This window comes from Drosophila ficusphila, unplaced genomic scaffold, assembly GCF_018152265.1.
Source record: "Drosophila ficusphila isolate 14025-0441.05 unplaced genomic scaffold, ASM1815226v1 contig_288, whole genome shotgun sequence".
Classification (NCBI taxonomy): Eukaryota; Metazoa; Arthropoda; class Insecta; order Diptera; family Drosophilidae; genus Drosophila; species Drosophila ficusphila.
The window spans coordinates 869,715-882,996 of NW_025064191.1; the positions used below are offsets into that span (position 1 = coordinate 869,715).

Genomic DNA, 13,282 nt, shown 5'->3' on the forward strand with positions numbered 1-13,282 from the left:
GCCGAAGAGTCGAAGTGGAAGCTGGACGAGGGAAGGGGGATTCGTAGTGGGAAGTGGGAATAAATATCGATTGGGTGGGTCCCTGTTGTTGTTTGTGCGGCAGCCTCTACAGGAAAAACTCGGCAGCAAGAAAAACAACAGCGCTTTGAAGAGATTTATTTAAAGAAAAAATTGATGAAATGGGAAAATCCTTAAGAAAATGTATGTAAGCATGCAAGCTTTTATAAAAATGGGGTTTATTTTCCATAATTTACTGTAGCACTGCATTTGCTTGCCACAAAAACATGGAGAACTTTGGCGCGAACTTTTCGATTAATGAAAATGCCCGAAGAATTCAAGCCAGTTCTCTCTGTCTCTCTCTCTCTTTTCTCTCTTGCTCTTCCTGGCAATCTCCCCTTGCACCTCATATGTGGGCGGTGGTTGTGTGGGTGTGGCGTACTTCCCCATTGCTCTTTCAACTGCCGGAAAATGTTGTCCGGCGTTCAGAGAAACTCGCAGAATGCAAAAGATTTTTCAGTCTCGGACACCGAAAATCAGTTTGACATTTGCCGATTTTCCTTTTTTCGCAGCTCCTTCCTGTTTCTGTTTCATTTTCAGACCAACAACATCAGCTGCCATGGACGTAGGCCTTTGGGGAAGGGGTCTTTTGGGGGGAGCACACTCGAGGCTCGTTATGCAAATTTTATTGAAATGCTTATGCCAGCCGATTATGTAAAAGTTTTACACGGTTAAGGCGAGTTTAATACCACAGTTTTGGCACTTTAAAAAATGACCCCCACCTCGAGTTAATTAAGTAATTTTTAATGATTCAAATGAAAGCATTTGAAATTTTCAGCTTTAGTTTAAAAAAGGGGAAAAAAATTTAATTCAAATCGGCGAAAGGGCCTCTCTGACCTCTTTATATCCGTATGACATTATATTAGTTTTTATTCAAACGTTATAGGTATTTCCCAAGCATTAAATATTCATAGGCTTTTTCGCGAGTGTGGGTAATGTTCTGGGATCCTGGCCTGCTTTGTTGGCCGTGTCCTTGCCTTTGTTTTACACATGGGGCCAGATACCCCCTTTCTCTGCTGCTGGGCTCAGCCCCTTTTGGCAGGCTCTCAACCTTCGTCTTTCGTCCTTCCCCCGCACACCCCCTTCTCACCCCATTGCTGCTGATTATGACAGCAGAACATGTTGCTCGAGAGGCGGAAGGGGACTGGCCATGTGTGGGGACACGCCGCTTAAATTGTTTGTTTATAAATAAAGCATTAAGCTATTGATTAAAATTGAGCTTTAAAAAATTCATTGCACACAAAGTTGCGTTGCCAACGTTCGGTGTTCGGGGTTCGGGGATCGTTTTCCCCTCCACTTCGTGTCCGCTGGTTTCAATTGAATGCGAAGTTTACACAAACACAAGGACCACTCCCACATATCCTTGATGGGCGGCCTGTCCTGCGGCTTTGTGCACATGTTGATTGTGCTGCGCTTAAAGTTCGTCGCTTTGGGGAGAAACTTTAAAGAACTCGGAAAGTAATACAAAACTGGTCTACTGCTTTATTTAGAGCACTATTAAATTGAATCCTAAGAAGGGCTATTTGGTTTTTAATTTTCAGTTTTAAACTCTCATTTAAATTTATTTAATTTAATTAATCCGATTTAATTAATGTTGTGATTTTCTTTTTGTTTTGTTTACCTGTAGCTGTTGCAAGTTTTCAAGTTCCGTCTTTACCACCCTTTCGGTGTTTCATTCTGAGTCCATCTTCTTTTTCACACACACACAAGTACACACGCGTATGGTATTGGTAGCATCAGCCAAAATGCGAAAATAAAATATGACAAAGTAGGCATTAACAAGGAATGTTTTCCTGAAGCTCCATATTCCACGCGTTTCCCGCACTTTTATCTTCACTTATAACCACATTTCCTTATTGCAATCAACGGTATTACCACAAAAAACAAAAAATTTCTTCACTCAAAAAAAAAAAGCCGCACACCCGGCGCAAAATGGCGAAAGTTGATAGATATTCGATTTTTTGCCTTCCTCCTACACACGGATCTCAAGTGTCCAAGAGCTGAGTGCTACATCATCCATTCTGAGCCCACTTCTTTTTCACACACACACGACCACACGCGGAGCTGCTGCAATGGTATTGGTAGCATCAGGCAAAATGCGAAAATAAAATGTTACGAAATTGGCATTAACAAGGAGTGCTTTCATGAAACTCCATATTCCACGCGTTTCCCGCACTTTTATCTACACTTTTTACCACATTTCCTTATTGCAATCAACGGTATTACCATGAAAAACGTAAATTTTCTTCACTCAAAAAAAAAGCCGCACACCCGGCGCAACATGGCGAAAGTTGATAGATATTCGATATTTTGCTCCTTCCTCCTACACACGGATCACAGGTGTCCAAGAGCTGAGTGCTACATCACGCATTCTTAGTCCTTCTTCTATTTCACACACACAAGACCACACGCGTAGCTGCTGCAATGGTATTGGTAGCATCAGCCAAAATGCGTAAATAAAATGTTAAAAAATTGGCATTAACAAGGAGTGCTTTCATGAAACTCCATATTCCACGCGTTTCCCGCACTTTTATCTACACTTTTTACCACATTTCCTTATTGCAATCAACGGTATTACCATGAAAAACGTAAATTTTCTTCACTCAAAAAAAAAGCCGCACACCCGGCGCAACATGGCGAAAGTTGATAGATATTCGATATTTTGCTCCTTCCTCCTACACACGGATCTCAAGTGTCCAAGAGCTGAGTGCTACGTCACGCATTCTTAGTCCCTCTTTTTCACACACACAAGACCACACGCGTAGATGATGCAATGGTATTGGTAACAAAAATGGCAGTCAAAATGCAAAAATAAAATGTTACAAAATTGGCATTAACAAGGAGTGCTTTCATGAAACTCCATATTTCACGCGTTCCCCGCACTTTTATCTACACTTTTCACTACTTTCCTTATTGCGATCAACGGTATTACCACGAAAAACGTAAATTTTCTTCGCACAAAAAAAACCGCACACCCGACACAACATGGCGAAAGTTGATAAGTATGCGATATTTGGCTCTTCCTCCTACACACGGATCTCAGGTGTCCAAAAGCTGAGTGCTACATCATCCACGTGGGATGTCCATCCAGTCCATGCCAAAGAGCTGACAAATAGACGATCATTCGAATTGGTATGGAAATATAAACAAGCAAAAAAAGGACTTTTGGTGTAAGCCTTATTACTTACTAGTAAGCCCAGCGAACTCCGTTCCGCCACCAGATGGCGATAGTTTTAGGTAAAACTTCGTTTGGTGTTTAAAAGATAAAGAAAATTTTTTTTTGTTTTATATATGAAAACGAAAAATTTTATTTCGATACCATTAAAACTTTGGCCATTTCCGAGTGTTTTGCAATATTACACGTTGGTTTCTCAATAATTTGAAGATTTAACGGTAATTTTAATGCTGAATGAGCCGTTTGGCATCCTTCTAACAATATGGCTGCTATTCCCAAAGAAGCAACTGCAACAGCTATGTTGGATCTCGCCCGAACAGTTGCTAAAGCTAATGACATGAGGAATGTCTTGTCAGTACCACCAGGGGCATCTAGGAAATAAAAACCACCATTTTCTTCATCGATTGCCTTCATTAAAGTATTATAAACTTTCTTCTGTTGGGAATTCAACAGGGGTACATTCGCTTGAACTAATAAATTTAATTCCTGGTGATCATATTCACGTTCCCGTTCTAATTCTCGATTAATGCCTCATTCATTTCACGATTTGGCGCTGGCATTCTAACCTGATTAATATATTACCGCACATGAGGTAACACATATATTATCTTCGATCAAGAGTAAAACCCGATAATGTATCTCCTCATTCATCAAATTGTTCACAATCAGGATGGCGACTTCGTCTATTGTTGGAGCATTAAATGTCCTTTCGTGTGTTCCAGATGGTCGTTTATCTGCTTTTATGACAACTTTATAGTCATCATTTGGCATGCGCTCTAAAGCACTCTTAAACAACCTGACCATCGCATGATGTTCATGAAGCAGACACTGCATGTCTTGAAGAATTGCTCGCTTCATCCCTTCATTGATAGCTAGACGTCGATCAAGTTGTTCTTCCATGTTGCCCATGAAATATATTTGTAAAAATTTTTTTTGTGTATCTTCGAAAGGTAGTAATGATCCAATTCGATGGTGAATCTGCCCTTGTATCTAAGATAAAGTAAGTTATTCTTTAACTATATTCTATGTAATACAAACAAAAAAAAAAAACCTTAAATGTCGGATTAAATCCTCGTTCTTCGATAATATCTGCCCCAAATGACGTCATTTGGAAACAACCATTGTATTTTCGGGTATTTGCAAGAAAGTGGCGTGATTCTTGTGTTTCACCACAAAGCAACGAAAACAATGGCTCAGGTGGCGGAGTCAACAATGGCAATTTAACTTTACCATTAAAGCAGCATAATCCAGGCGTTTCTCCGGAAAACTTCAGTGCACCGCAATACTCGCAAACAACGTCCATTTGCCCAATGCAAACGCTAGGATGCAAGCTGTAATCAGTGATGCAATCGTATTGAAACGCTGCTCGATTCAAATCAGCACTTGATAAATTTCTTCTGCGTCGCAAATGATCTATTTCTTGACCTCTGTTGTAAGCTCGACGATTCTGCATTGTCAACCGAGCCGTATTACGGATTGCCTCTCTTTGCTCTGCTGATTGAGAAGCACGAAGTCGACCCATACTAACGCGGTTCTGTTCACGTTCAATGTTTTGTTCTTCTTCAGACCTTCCATTTGCAGTATTTCGTATTCTTCTTGCATTACGGCTTTGTCGGGAAAGATTCGATCGTCTTGGTCGCGGCATTATTAATTAAACTTCCCTTCACTTCAATTCACAAAAAGCACGAAAAACTTCACTTCACTTCAATTCACCAAAATCACCAATAACTTTAATTCACTTCAAAAAAATTGAGTTAAAATGCTATGATAGTGTGCTTGTCAGTGTGATGAGGTAATAACTCAGTTTATATGCGATTTTTGGTATGTCGAACGGAATAAAAAGTACCCTAAGTCCTATTCCGGGCTCTAAGCTACCTTCCTACCAATTTTCAGCCAAATCTGTTCAGCCGTTCTTAAGTTATAAGTGGTGTAACTAACACAACTTGCTTTTATATATATACCTATAGATTACTTTTCCTTTGCATATTATTATTGCATAGGACCGGCATAACTTCAAAATTCTATCTATCTCCGCCTGAAAATAATTTCGGTAAGTGTAGACATAAGTTCATTGAGAAAAACTTTAAGAATGTGACAATAACGTGGAAAGTGTGATTACGAAAGTGTCAATAATCAACTCCAATGACCCAAACAATTTGTCGGACTGGGCCAACGATAAGTTATCTGAAGTGAGTGGTTGGGGATGCCGCTGCGCTGCACGGCATTCCTCGGCCAACTCAGACGGATGGATTTGACATTATCTGCCATAAAGATTACAAAAGTTGACTTTTTGTTTGGCCGGGGCTTTGAACAAATGCACGTCATAAAAACGCTTTACGGTGGCTGGTGGCAAGGGGATAGATCTCCCCTCTGCTCCTCCATCCTTGCAGCTCGGTTGTGTTTTCAGAGCTGCGATTGTGCTATCTTGATTTACGTTTAGATTTTTGTGCGTCTAAAGTGCATCGTCATGCGGCGGAGGGTGGGTATCTGATGTCTGCTATTTGGGATTCAGAGTTCGGTGTTCGGTGTCCGGAGGTATTTGAGTGGCTGAGTGGATGGCGGGGTTAGCTCAACAAGTTGAAGTTGAGGTCGCTCCGCAGACGCAACGGTTTATCTTCTATTTGCATTGAAAAACATTTACCCAGCAGCGAGGAAATCACCATCAGATGCCAGAGATATGGCCAAAGTCTCTTGACTTGGACCAGTCAACTGTGCTCCAGAGATAACACAACAGATTGCCGAACCTCATAGTCATTCTGGAGTTATACTTCTATCATATTTGATCAAGATCTATTCAGCCATTGGTAAGGTTAAAGCTGGAATTCGTAATCAAAACCCCTCGACTTTATACAAATCGAGAAATGCTTTCCATCCTCCCGTGGGAAATTCGTTTGTGTTTCAATCAGAGCTCCTGACACCTGAGGACTTTTTGTACTCGTGGCCAGTTAATTGAGCAACACTTTCGAGCATTTATCAATTACAAGTCGCCCAACCTCCCTTCCTGTTTCCCTTCCTAAAGCCACTGCAATTAGTTTGAGTGCGATAGGACAGGGCAAATGACGGAAGGCTTCTGAACGAGTGCGAGGTGGAGGAAGTGGATGCTTGGATGGATGGATGGATGGATGGATGGAAGGTTGGATGGATGGATGGATAAACCCCGAGGGGCAATCGAAGACCAAGCCAGTGACAGAGGCACTTAAGCCAGGGGAACTGCGAAACTGGGAATCTGGGTAAGGTGGAGAACGAGAACGAGAGCTCCTCCGAACGAGACACCCTCCCCCATTTCCCCTGCTCCATTTTCCCATTTCCCCACCCAGAAAACCCAAACCACGGAGCACTTAAGGCTCTTCTTCTGTGAATTGTGATTTAATTGAATTTGGCTTTTTTCGGCCGGGTATTTAATATAAAGCAATTTTCCTCTCAAGTTCACTTCAATAAACAATTTATTTTCGGGGTGTAAGTGAACACGAAAATAGAACCCCGAAAGATTATGCTCATATGGGGATATTTCAAGGGCAGTAAATACGAGTTTCCTGTTAAATTCACGTAAATTCGTAATGTTTAAATGCACATACTATCGTAATATTGAGGGTATTGTAATGTGATGAATAGAAACTGCAATTGTGTCAACTACGAAAACACCACGAGGTTCACACGATTCCCCGGAATAATGAGGAGCTGGGGCAGAACGAGGCTACGAGGATGCGAGGCTGGGGCTTCGAGGAGAAGAGGAGCCACCAGACGAGTTTAAGTGGGAAGAGCAGGCATACAAAACAGTCGACTTGCGTCAATGGGGCACTACAAAAGAGGCTGGGCGGCGCAGAAAGGGGGCGGGGCGGGGCGGATCTGAAGAGGAAAGCCGGCTTGGGGAACTTGGAGAACTGGGTCCTCGCAGCTCCTCGCAGGATAACGAGACAGTCTCCTTCAGCTGGATTCTGCCGGCTTTCGCTTGTTGTCTGTGTCTCGAGTGAAAAACTGCGAAATCGTTTAACACGCACCGCACACACACACACACACGCACACAGCCAAACTTGACCCAATTTCAGTGCGTGAATCATTTTCCCATCCCATCATCACTTTGCGCGTGTTTGTGTGTGTGTATGTGTGTGTGTGAGTGGCTGCCATTCTTCGCATTGTGCGTCTGTGAGTGTGTTTGCTTTCCATTCTGGTGAAAAATGTCGTTTATGAAGCGCTTATTGTGTTTGGCTTGTGGCTACCTCGGCACCACTACCCCCTGCCCCTCCCCCTCCCCCTTTGCCATCCCCCATCTCGATCCCCCTCCACTCGCCGCTTCCGTTTCCGCACTTGAATGGCGTGCGCCACAATGGCTGCTGCCTTGGCCTCCCATGTTCCCATGTATTCCCCATGTATTCCCCGTATTACCACCCCAAAACCCACCCTCTGCTGTTTGCGGCATGCGCCGCCGCCTTTTGTCCAGCGTTTGGTCGCACGCTTCCACTCTTTTTTGAGGTGTTTGCACCGCTTGACACCCTGCAAAAAACCCTGAAGAACCCTTCGAGCATCCGCTTCTCGAAAACCTTCCTTACTTTTTATGATCATTGTAACTGATCATAATACCTTTTGGGCACCAATCTTATAATACAAACTTTTCAAATTAGCATTTAAAACCTTTTTCAAAAACATTCAGAGGAAATAGGTATCGCATAGTCAAGAATCCATTCAAAGTATCCTGCTTTTATCTTGCTTTCTTCGAGCTTTGCTTTCTTTCTTTCTTTTCATTCTTCGCGTTGTCAGTTGGGTCCGAAACATTTTACGCATCTTTGGAGGGGATGCAGGATGGTCCGGGGTGGGCTTGGCCATGTCAAGGGGGAGTGGCTTCCTCCTCTGTCCACTTTGACAGCGACGGGAAGCGGAAACGGAAATTTTGTGCCCATGCGTTTTCATTCTCCGTGCTGGCGACTTTCCTCGTGGAAGGAGTACAAATGCAGGAAGTGGAGTGGGATTGCTGGTAGAGGGAGAAGGAGGTGGAGGATGGGCTGTGGGAATGTTGGGGGGGCGGACATGTGGGCCGCCTTTGTGTCCACAAAAGGCTGTGTGACAGACCCGCCTGCTCAACCTCCCCTTTTGTCCAATTTCGGGAAAAGGAGCTCTTCACAATTTTAAAAAATTTATAAACTTTTGTTTCGATCGGAGTTTTTTCGGGGTTTCGTTGCGTGATTTGTGGACTTTCAGAAGCGAAGGGCGGCGTTTAAAGAGGAGGGTGGAGTCGTTTGTCATGTCACACTACACACACCACCCAGAAAAGCTGAAAAGCCGAGAAGACTTGGAGGAAGTTGACTTCGGTAAAGTGTTCGAATGGAAATAATGAAATCAGAAATCAGAAATCACAGCGGTTCGCAGACTCCTTTGGGCAGCTTAACTTACGTGACAATGACATTCTTGGTTATTTCAGAACTTGGTTATTCCGAGTGGCTAAGACAACTGGGTTACATCTCCGAAATTGGAAAGGTTTCTGCCTTCTCCGACTTCTTTTAATCCCCTTTCTGCCCCTTTAATCTGCATCCCCCTGACCGAATCTGAATCCGCTCCGATTTGAAGAGCCCCGCCCTCCGAGATGCCACATCCCACATCAGAAGTTTTTAATAAAATGTAAATTATTCTCCCCTCGTTTTTGATAAATGTCTATTGAAAAAGTTTGCCTCTGTTTCAGTTTCGGTTTCAGTTTTTGTTATTCTGCATTATTTTCCGATGTGCTTTATTGGGTTCCTTGTCCTTATTTTCCTCCTCCCTTTCCGTGTTGCCTTTTTTCGGCTTGTGGCTTTTGTGGTTTCGGCCATATTTTATTCATAGTTGACACGAAATGCGTAACAAATCGTTTTGGAGCAGTCAAATTCAAGTAGGAAGTGGCGGGGGATAAACAAAAAAAAAGGGAAAGCAGGCAAAATCGCAGCCAGGCCACAAAATTTATAGTTTTGGCCTCTCGAACACGTCGCCTGCTTCAAATCAAAAGTAAATAAATATTCTAAACGACATTTCGAGGGGCTAACAGGGAGTGGGAACCAGATTAGCATTCTGGGGAAGCCCCTTCAAAATGCTGTGACGTCAAATGCCAAAGGGGCTTTTTTATACTAACTCGTTAATGGTTTCATTTGCTCAACTAAGATAATAGAAATGGACTTAAATTATGATGCTCTTCCGCTCTGATAGGGAACTTCCTTGACCGAAGAAGTGCTTTGGGTTTTTCTGCCAAAGATAACACACAACATACTGGTATGTATGTTCGTCCGAGATTGTGACCCAAAAATTCTGTATCGCTCAGCAAAGTTCGAGCTGCTTTTCCGCAAGTTTTCTAAACAAACGCCACAGAAAGGCGGAGGAAAAAACCCGGGTAACAATAACAAACAAAGTCTCCTGTTGCAAATCCAATTCCAGCCTCAGTCTGCCGCAGTCTCAGCCGCAAAAAGTTGCAACCTTGCATTTGTCTGGCGCTTTCAATTTGCGCGCGCAAATTCAGCTGCGCTCCGTCGGAGTTCGGGGGATCCAAGGGGGGGTTTTTAAGGGGGTTCCAAGGGGGCGGGACAACCTCGTCACAGGGTTTCGGGTTTCAGCGCCACTTGCCGACCCCCTGACCGCCTCCCCGCCCCCGGCGCCTTCTATTAAACACTTCTCCGTTCTCCTGTGGCGACGCCAGTAACTTGACATCGAAGGAGACGAAGACTGGAAGCAGAGGAGGTGGCAGGGGGATTGAGAGGGGGGATTCAGGGGGGTCTGTTGAGGTTGCACGTGCAGCGGCAAAAGTGTCGCACTCAGTGCTGCGTTGCAGATTTCGTGTTCGTTTTTTGGCGGGAACTTTTGTAAACAGGCCTCCTGCTCCTCCTGCTCCCTCTGCTCCCCCTGCTCCTCCTGCTCCTCCGACTCCGCCAGACTCCGTTTCATATTTATTCACGCCAACGTGGACAAATAGCCGAGCAACTGGGCGCTCAGGGGCGGCAGAAGGAGGCGGATGGCGGTGGACGGGCGGCAGGGGGTGGGGCATGTCACATTTTATGAAAGCCAAACATTTGGTCGGCTCGTGTGAACCCACGCTAATCCATTTTCGCAAAAATACACAAAAGAAAGGGGGCCAACGGAGGGGCAGGGGCGTTCCAGGGATAAGGGGCGTGGCGTGGCGGGCGGTACGGTACAGCAGACACCGTCTAAAGCAAACAGATCAGGCGTTATCTGACTGACTGACTCCGGTGTGCTGGCGACAGTTATGTAAGTCGAGCGGGCTGGTCTACACTGGCAGAAAAAGTAATAGTTTACAGACTACTGCTTATATAGAACTGTTTGGAAAGGAAAGACCTTTGCATGTACCCAACTTATTATTGGGGTGTAATTTTCTGCAGTGCAGTGCGAGCCATTTGTCGTCATAGTTTTCGCTTTGGCAAAATTAGTTTTATGCAAATGCTGAGCACATAAATTGTGCCCCACAAAATTGTTGCTGCGAAGTGTCTGCAGCTGAGGCGCTGGCAGGGGGGGCGTAGAGGGGGCGTGGGGGATCGGGAATCGGGAAACCACTTTCGCCTTTGGCAAAGACAAACGTTCGCTGTTCGATGTGCTCGAGTGTCTTGGGTTCCAGCGGCGGCGAGATAAAATCCTCGGCCAGGTGGTCAAGAGATATATGGAGTGCGGAGTTGTCCAGTGGAGTGCAGAGCTGTGGATGGAGTGGGCACAGGCAGGAAACTCCGAGCAACTGGGCCTCCGCGTGGGAGGGGCACCAGCTGGCGGCAGCGGAAAAAAGCCTGGGAAAGTGCATAATTGAAATGTGGCACAGTTATTGGGAGTCACTTTCCGGAGGGATTACCTATCAGGCGACACTTATTTCCTGGCCAATGGATCGCTGTTGTGTTTATAGAACCCAACACCAATACCAAGATCCCCATTGGGTTCCCAACTACCTGTTCCCGAATCACGGGCACCATATCATAATTAACCCGTAAGCTGTCCCCCAATTGCTTATTCCCCGGACATATTCCGCGTCAGGTTCAAGTGAGCCATCCATCCAGTGCCGCGTCCCGAGTCAATGGCCCATAAATCAGTCGAGTCCCATAATTCAATCATAACACGGGGCCACCCCCTCTGAACCCCTCCTCCCTCCCTTTTCCCCCAACTGCTCGTACATCCATTCATTCGCATTCACAGTCACCGGTGAATGCCTGTTCACAGTCACTGGTGAATGCCTGTCCCTCGGAAACCCTCGGAAACCCAGGGACTAAACGATCGTTTAGAGCGGAGCTCTGCAAGTGGAACCCGCCACACCGCAACACGCACACACGTCCGCAGATAATAACTCAGTCGGGAAGTCGGCAAGTGCGCAAGTGGGAGTGGGTAAGTCGCTGCACTGGGAGAAACCCCTGACGAGTCGCTGCACTGGGAGAAACCCCTGACGAGTTGAGCTAAAGTGTTCACTGGTGTGTTGTTGCTTAATTTAACGAAATATTAGGTAATGTAATGTAAGGTAAGGATGCGAATGCTAGGGCTCTCATTAGAGGTTATGGTTTTGTACTGTGTACTCTACCTTAGTTTTTGGATGCGTGTAAACAAAGCGATAACTCAGCTGTCGACAGGCAGCTTGCCGCACTCGTAGGTCCAAATCCAAGTCTTGATTTGGACCTACGAGTGCGGCAAGCTGCCTGTCGACAGCTGAGTTATCGCTTTGTTTACACGCATCCAAAAACTAAGGTAGAGTACACAGTACAATCCGAAGTCGAAACTGAAGCGAAAATCGAAAAGCGTAGAATGCAACGAGGAGCCGCGTGTGAAACAGAAACTGGAAAACAAACCGAAACAAAACAGAAACCGAAGAAGAAACTCACGCAACGAGTGGCACGTACGCACTTGAGGCCGGAAAAGTAACCCCCGTCTGCGGAACACCCACCTCCCCCTTCCCCTCCCCCTCCATCTCCACCTGCACCCCCCTCCCCTCCCGATAACCCGCCTTCTCGGGAACGGTCTCCTTTTGAAGTTCCCTCCACGGAAGCACTCGGTCGAACCGATCACGATCTGATATCCAGCACTCTGATTGAAGTCTTCTTCTTGCCAGATTCTCCCCGATTCCCATGGGGAGTCCTCACCACCTGCCTTCGGGATTAGATTTGGATCCATCAAGGGATTAACCCAGAGATTTGTCCAAAGAACTTCCGCACTCACAATCGAATAGGATCGGGGTCTGCTATCTTTCTTTCTCAACTTAGTGAATCACTTGGCCCAGTTATACAGTTATACATACATATGTACATACATAGGTACTAGAAGTTCTAGAAGTTTGTTTGTTATATACATAAATATGTAGTTTCGTTTCATTTAAAGTAGAAACTTTAAAGGCAACATTTAAAAGAATTTATACACAAATTTATGTGTTGTACCTTATAACAAATAAAGAAAAAATATTTAAGGCAGAGAATAAAAGTGTAACATATCTCCGACAACAACAACAGCAACTTTCGAAAATGGAATTTCCCTGAAGAATGTGAAGTTTTTCCATGGAAATTAGTTCCTCATTTATCACTGGGAAAGTGTGCCTGAACAAATAGTTTTTCCCGCTTCGAGGTACTCAAAAAACTGCCTCATGTGAGGTTTTCAGCTGCCAAATAGATTTCCCAACAACATAAACTCTAAAGTGGAAAGAAGAAGCGGGGCATTTTCAATATCTGATCCCAAATGACATGATGCACGGCACGCACTATCTGACCAAAAAAAGAAAACAAAAACAATGATACGCACATTTACAACTGCGTTCAAAGAAATAGCAACGAGCCGAAGTAGATGTCTAGTTCATTTTGTCAATTGGTTGGATTAGCTGATTTAGTTTAATTTTTTTTATTTAGTTTTTTGCTAGAAAAAACGCGGGAATATTCAAGCATTTGCTTGCCTTGACAAAAACTGCAAGAGCTGCTATTATTTTGAACGCATTTGTAGATACATATAGCATACATACATACATGCAGCTGCTCACGCACGCATCAAAAATCAATCTGCACAACAGCAGCAACAAGAACAACAACGACGACAATAATAACAAAAACAACGATAACGGCGTCATCAGTT

General features: G+C 44.5%; 1 long non-coding RNA gene across 2 annotated transcripts in view; it reads right to left on the reverse strand.

Annotated features, from left to right (window-relative positions):
• The window catches only part of LOC108099002, a 259,141-nt gene that overhangs the window by 116,595 nt on the left and 129,264 nt on the right, over positions 1 to 13,282 (reverse strand). The window contains exon 1 of one of the 2 annotated variants that reach the window (XR_001771896.2): positions 1,679 to 1,693. The exons of the other annotated variant lie outside the window; for it this stretch is intronic. This is a non-coding gene — a long non-coding RNA (uncharacterized LOC108099002). Of the gene's footprint in view, positions 1 to 1,678; positions 1,694 to 13,282 lie in introns of those variants that run through there. 2 annotated transcript variants of the gene reach the window in all.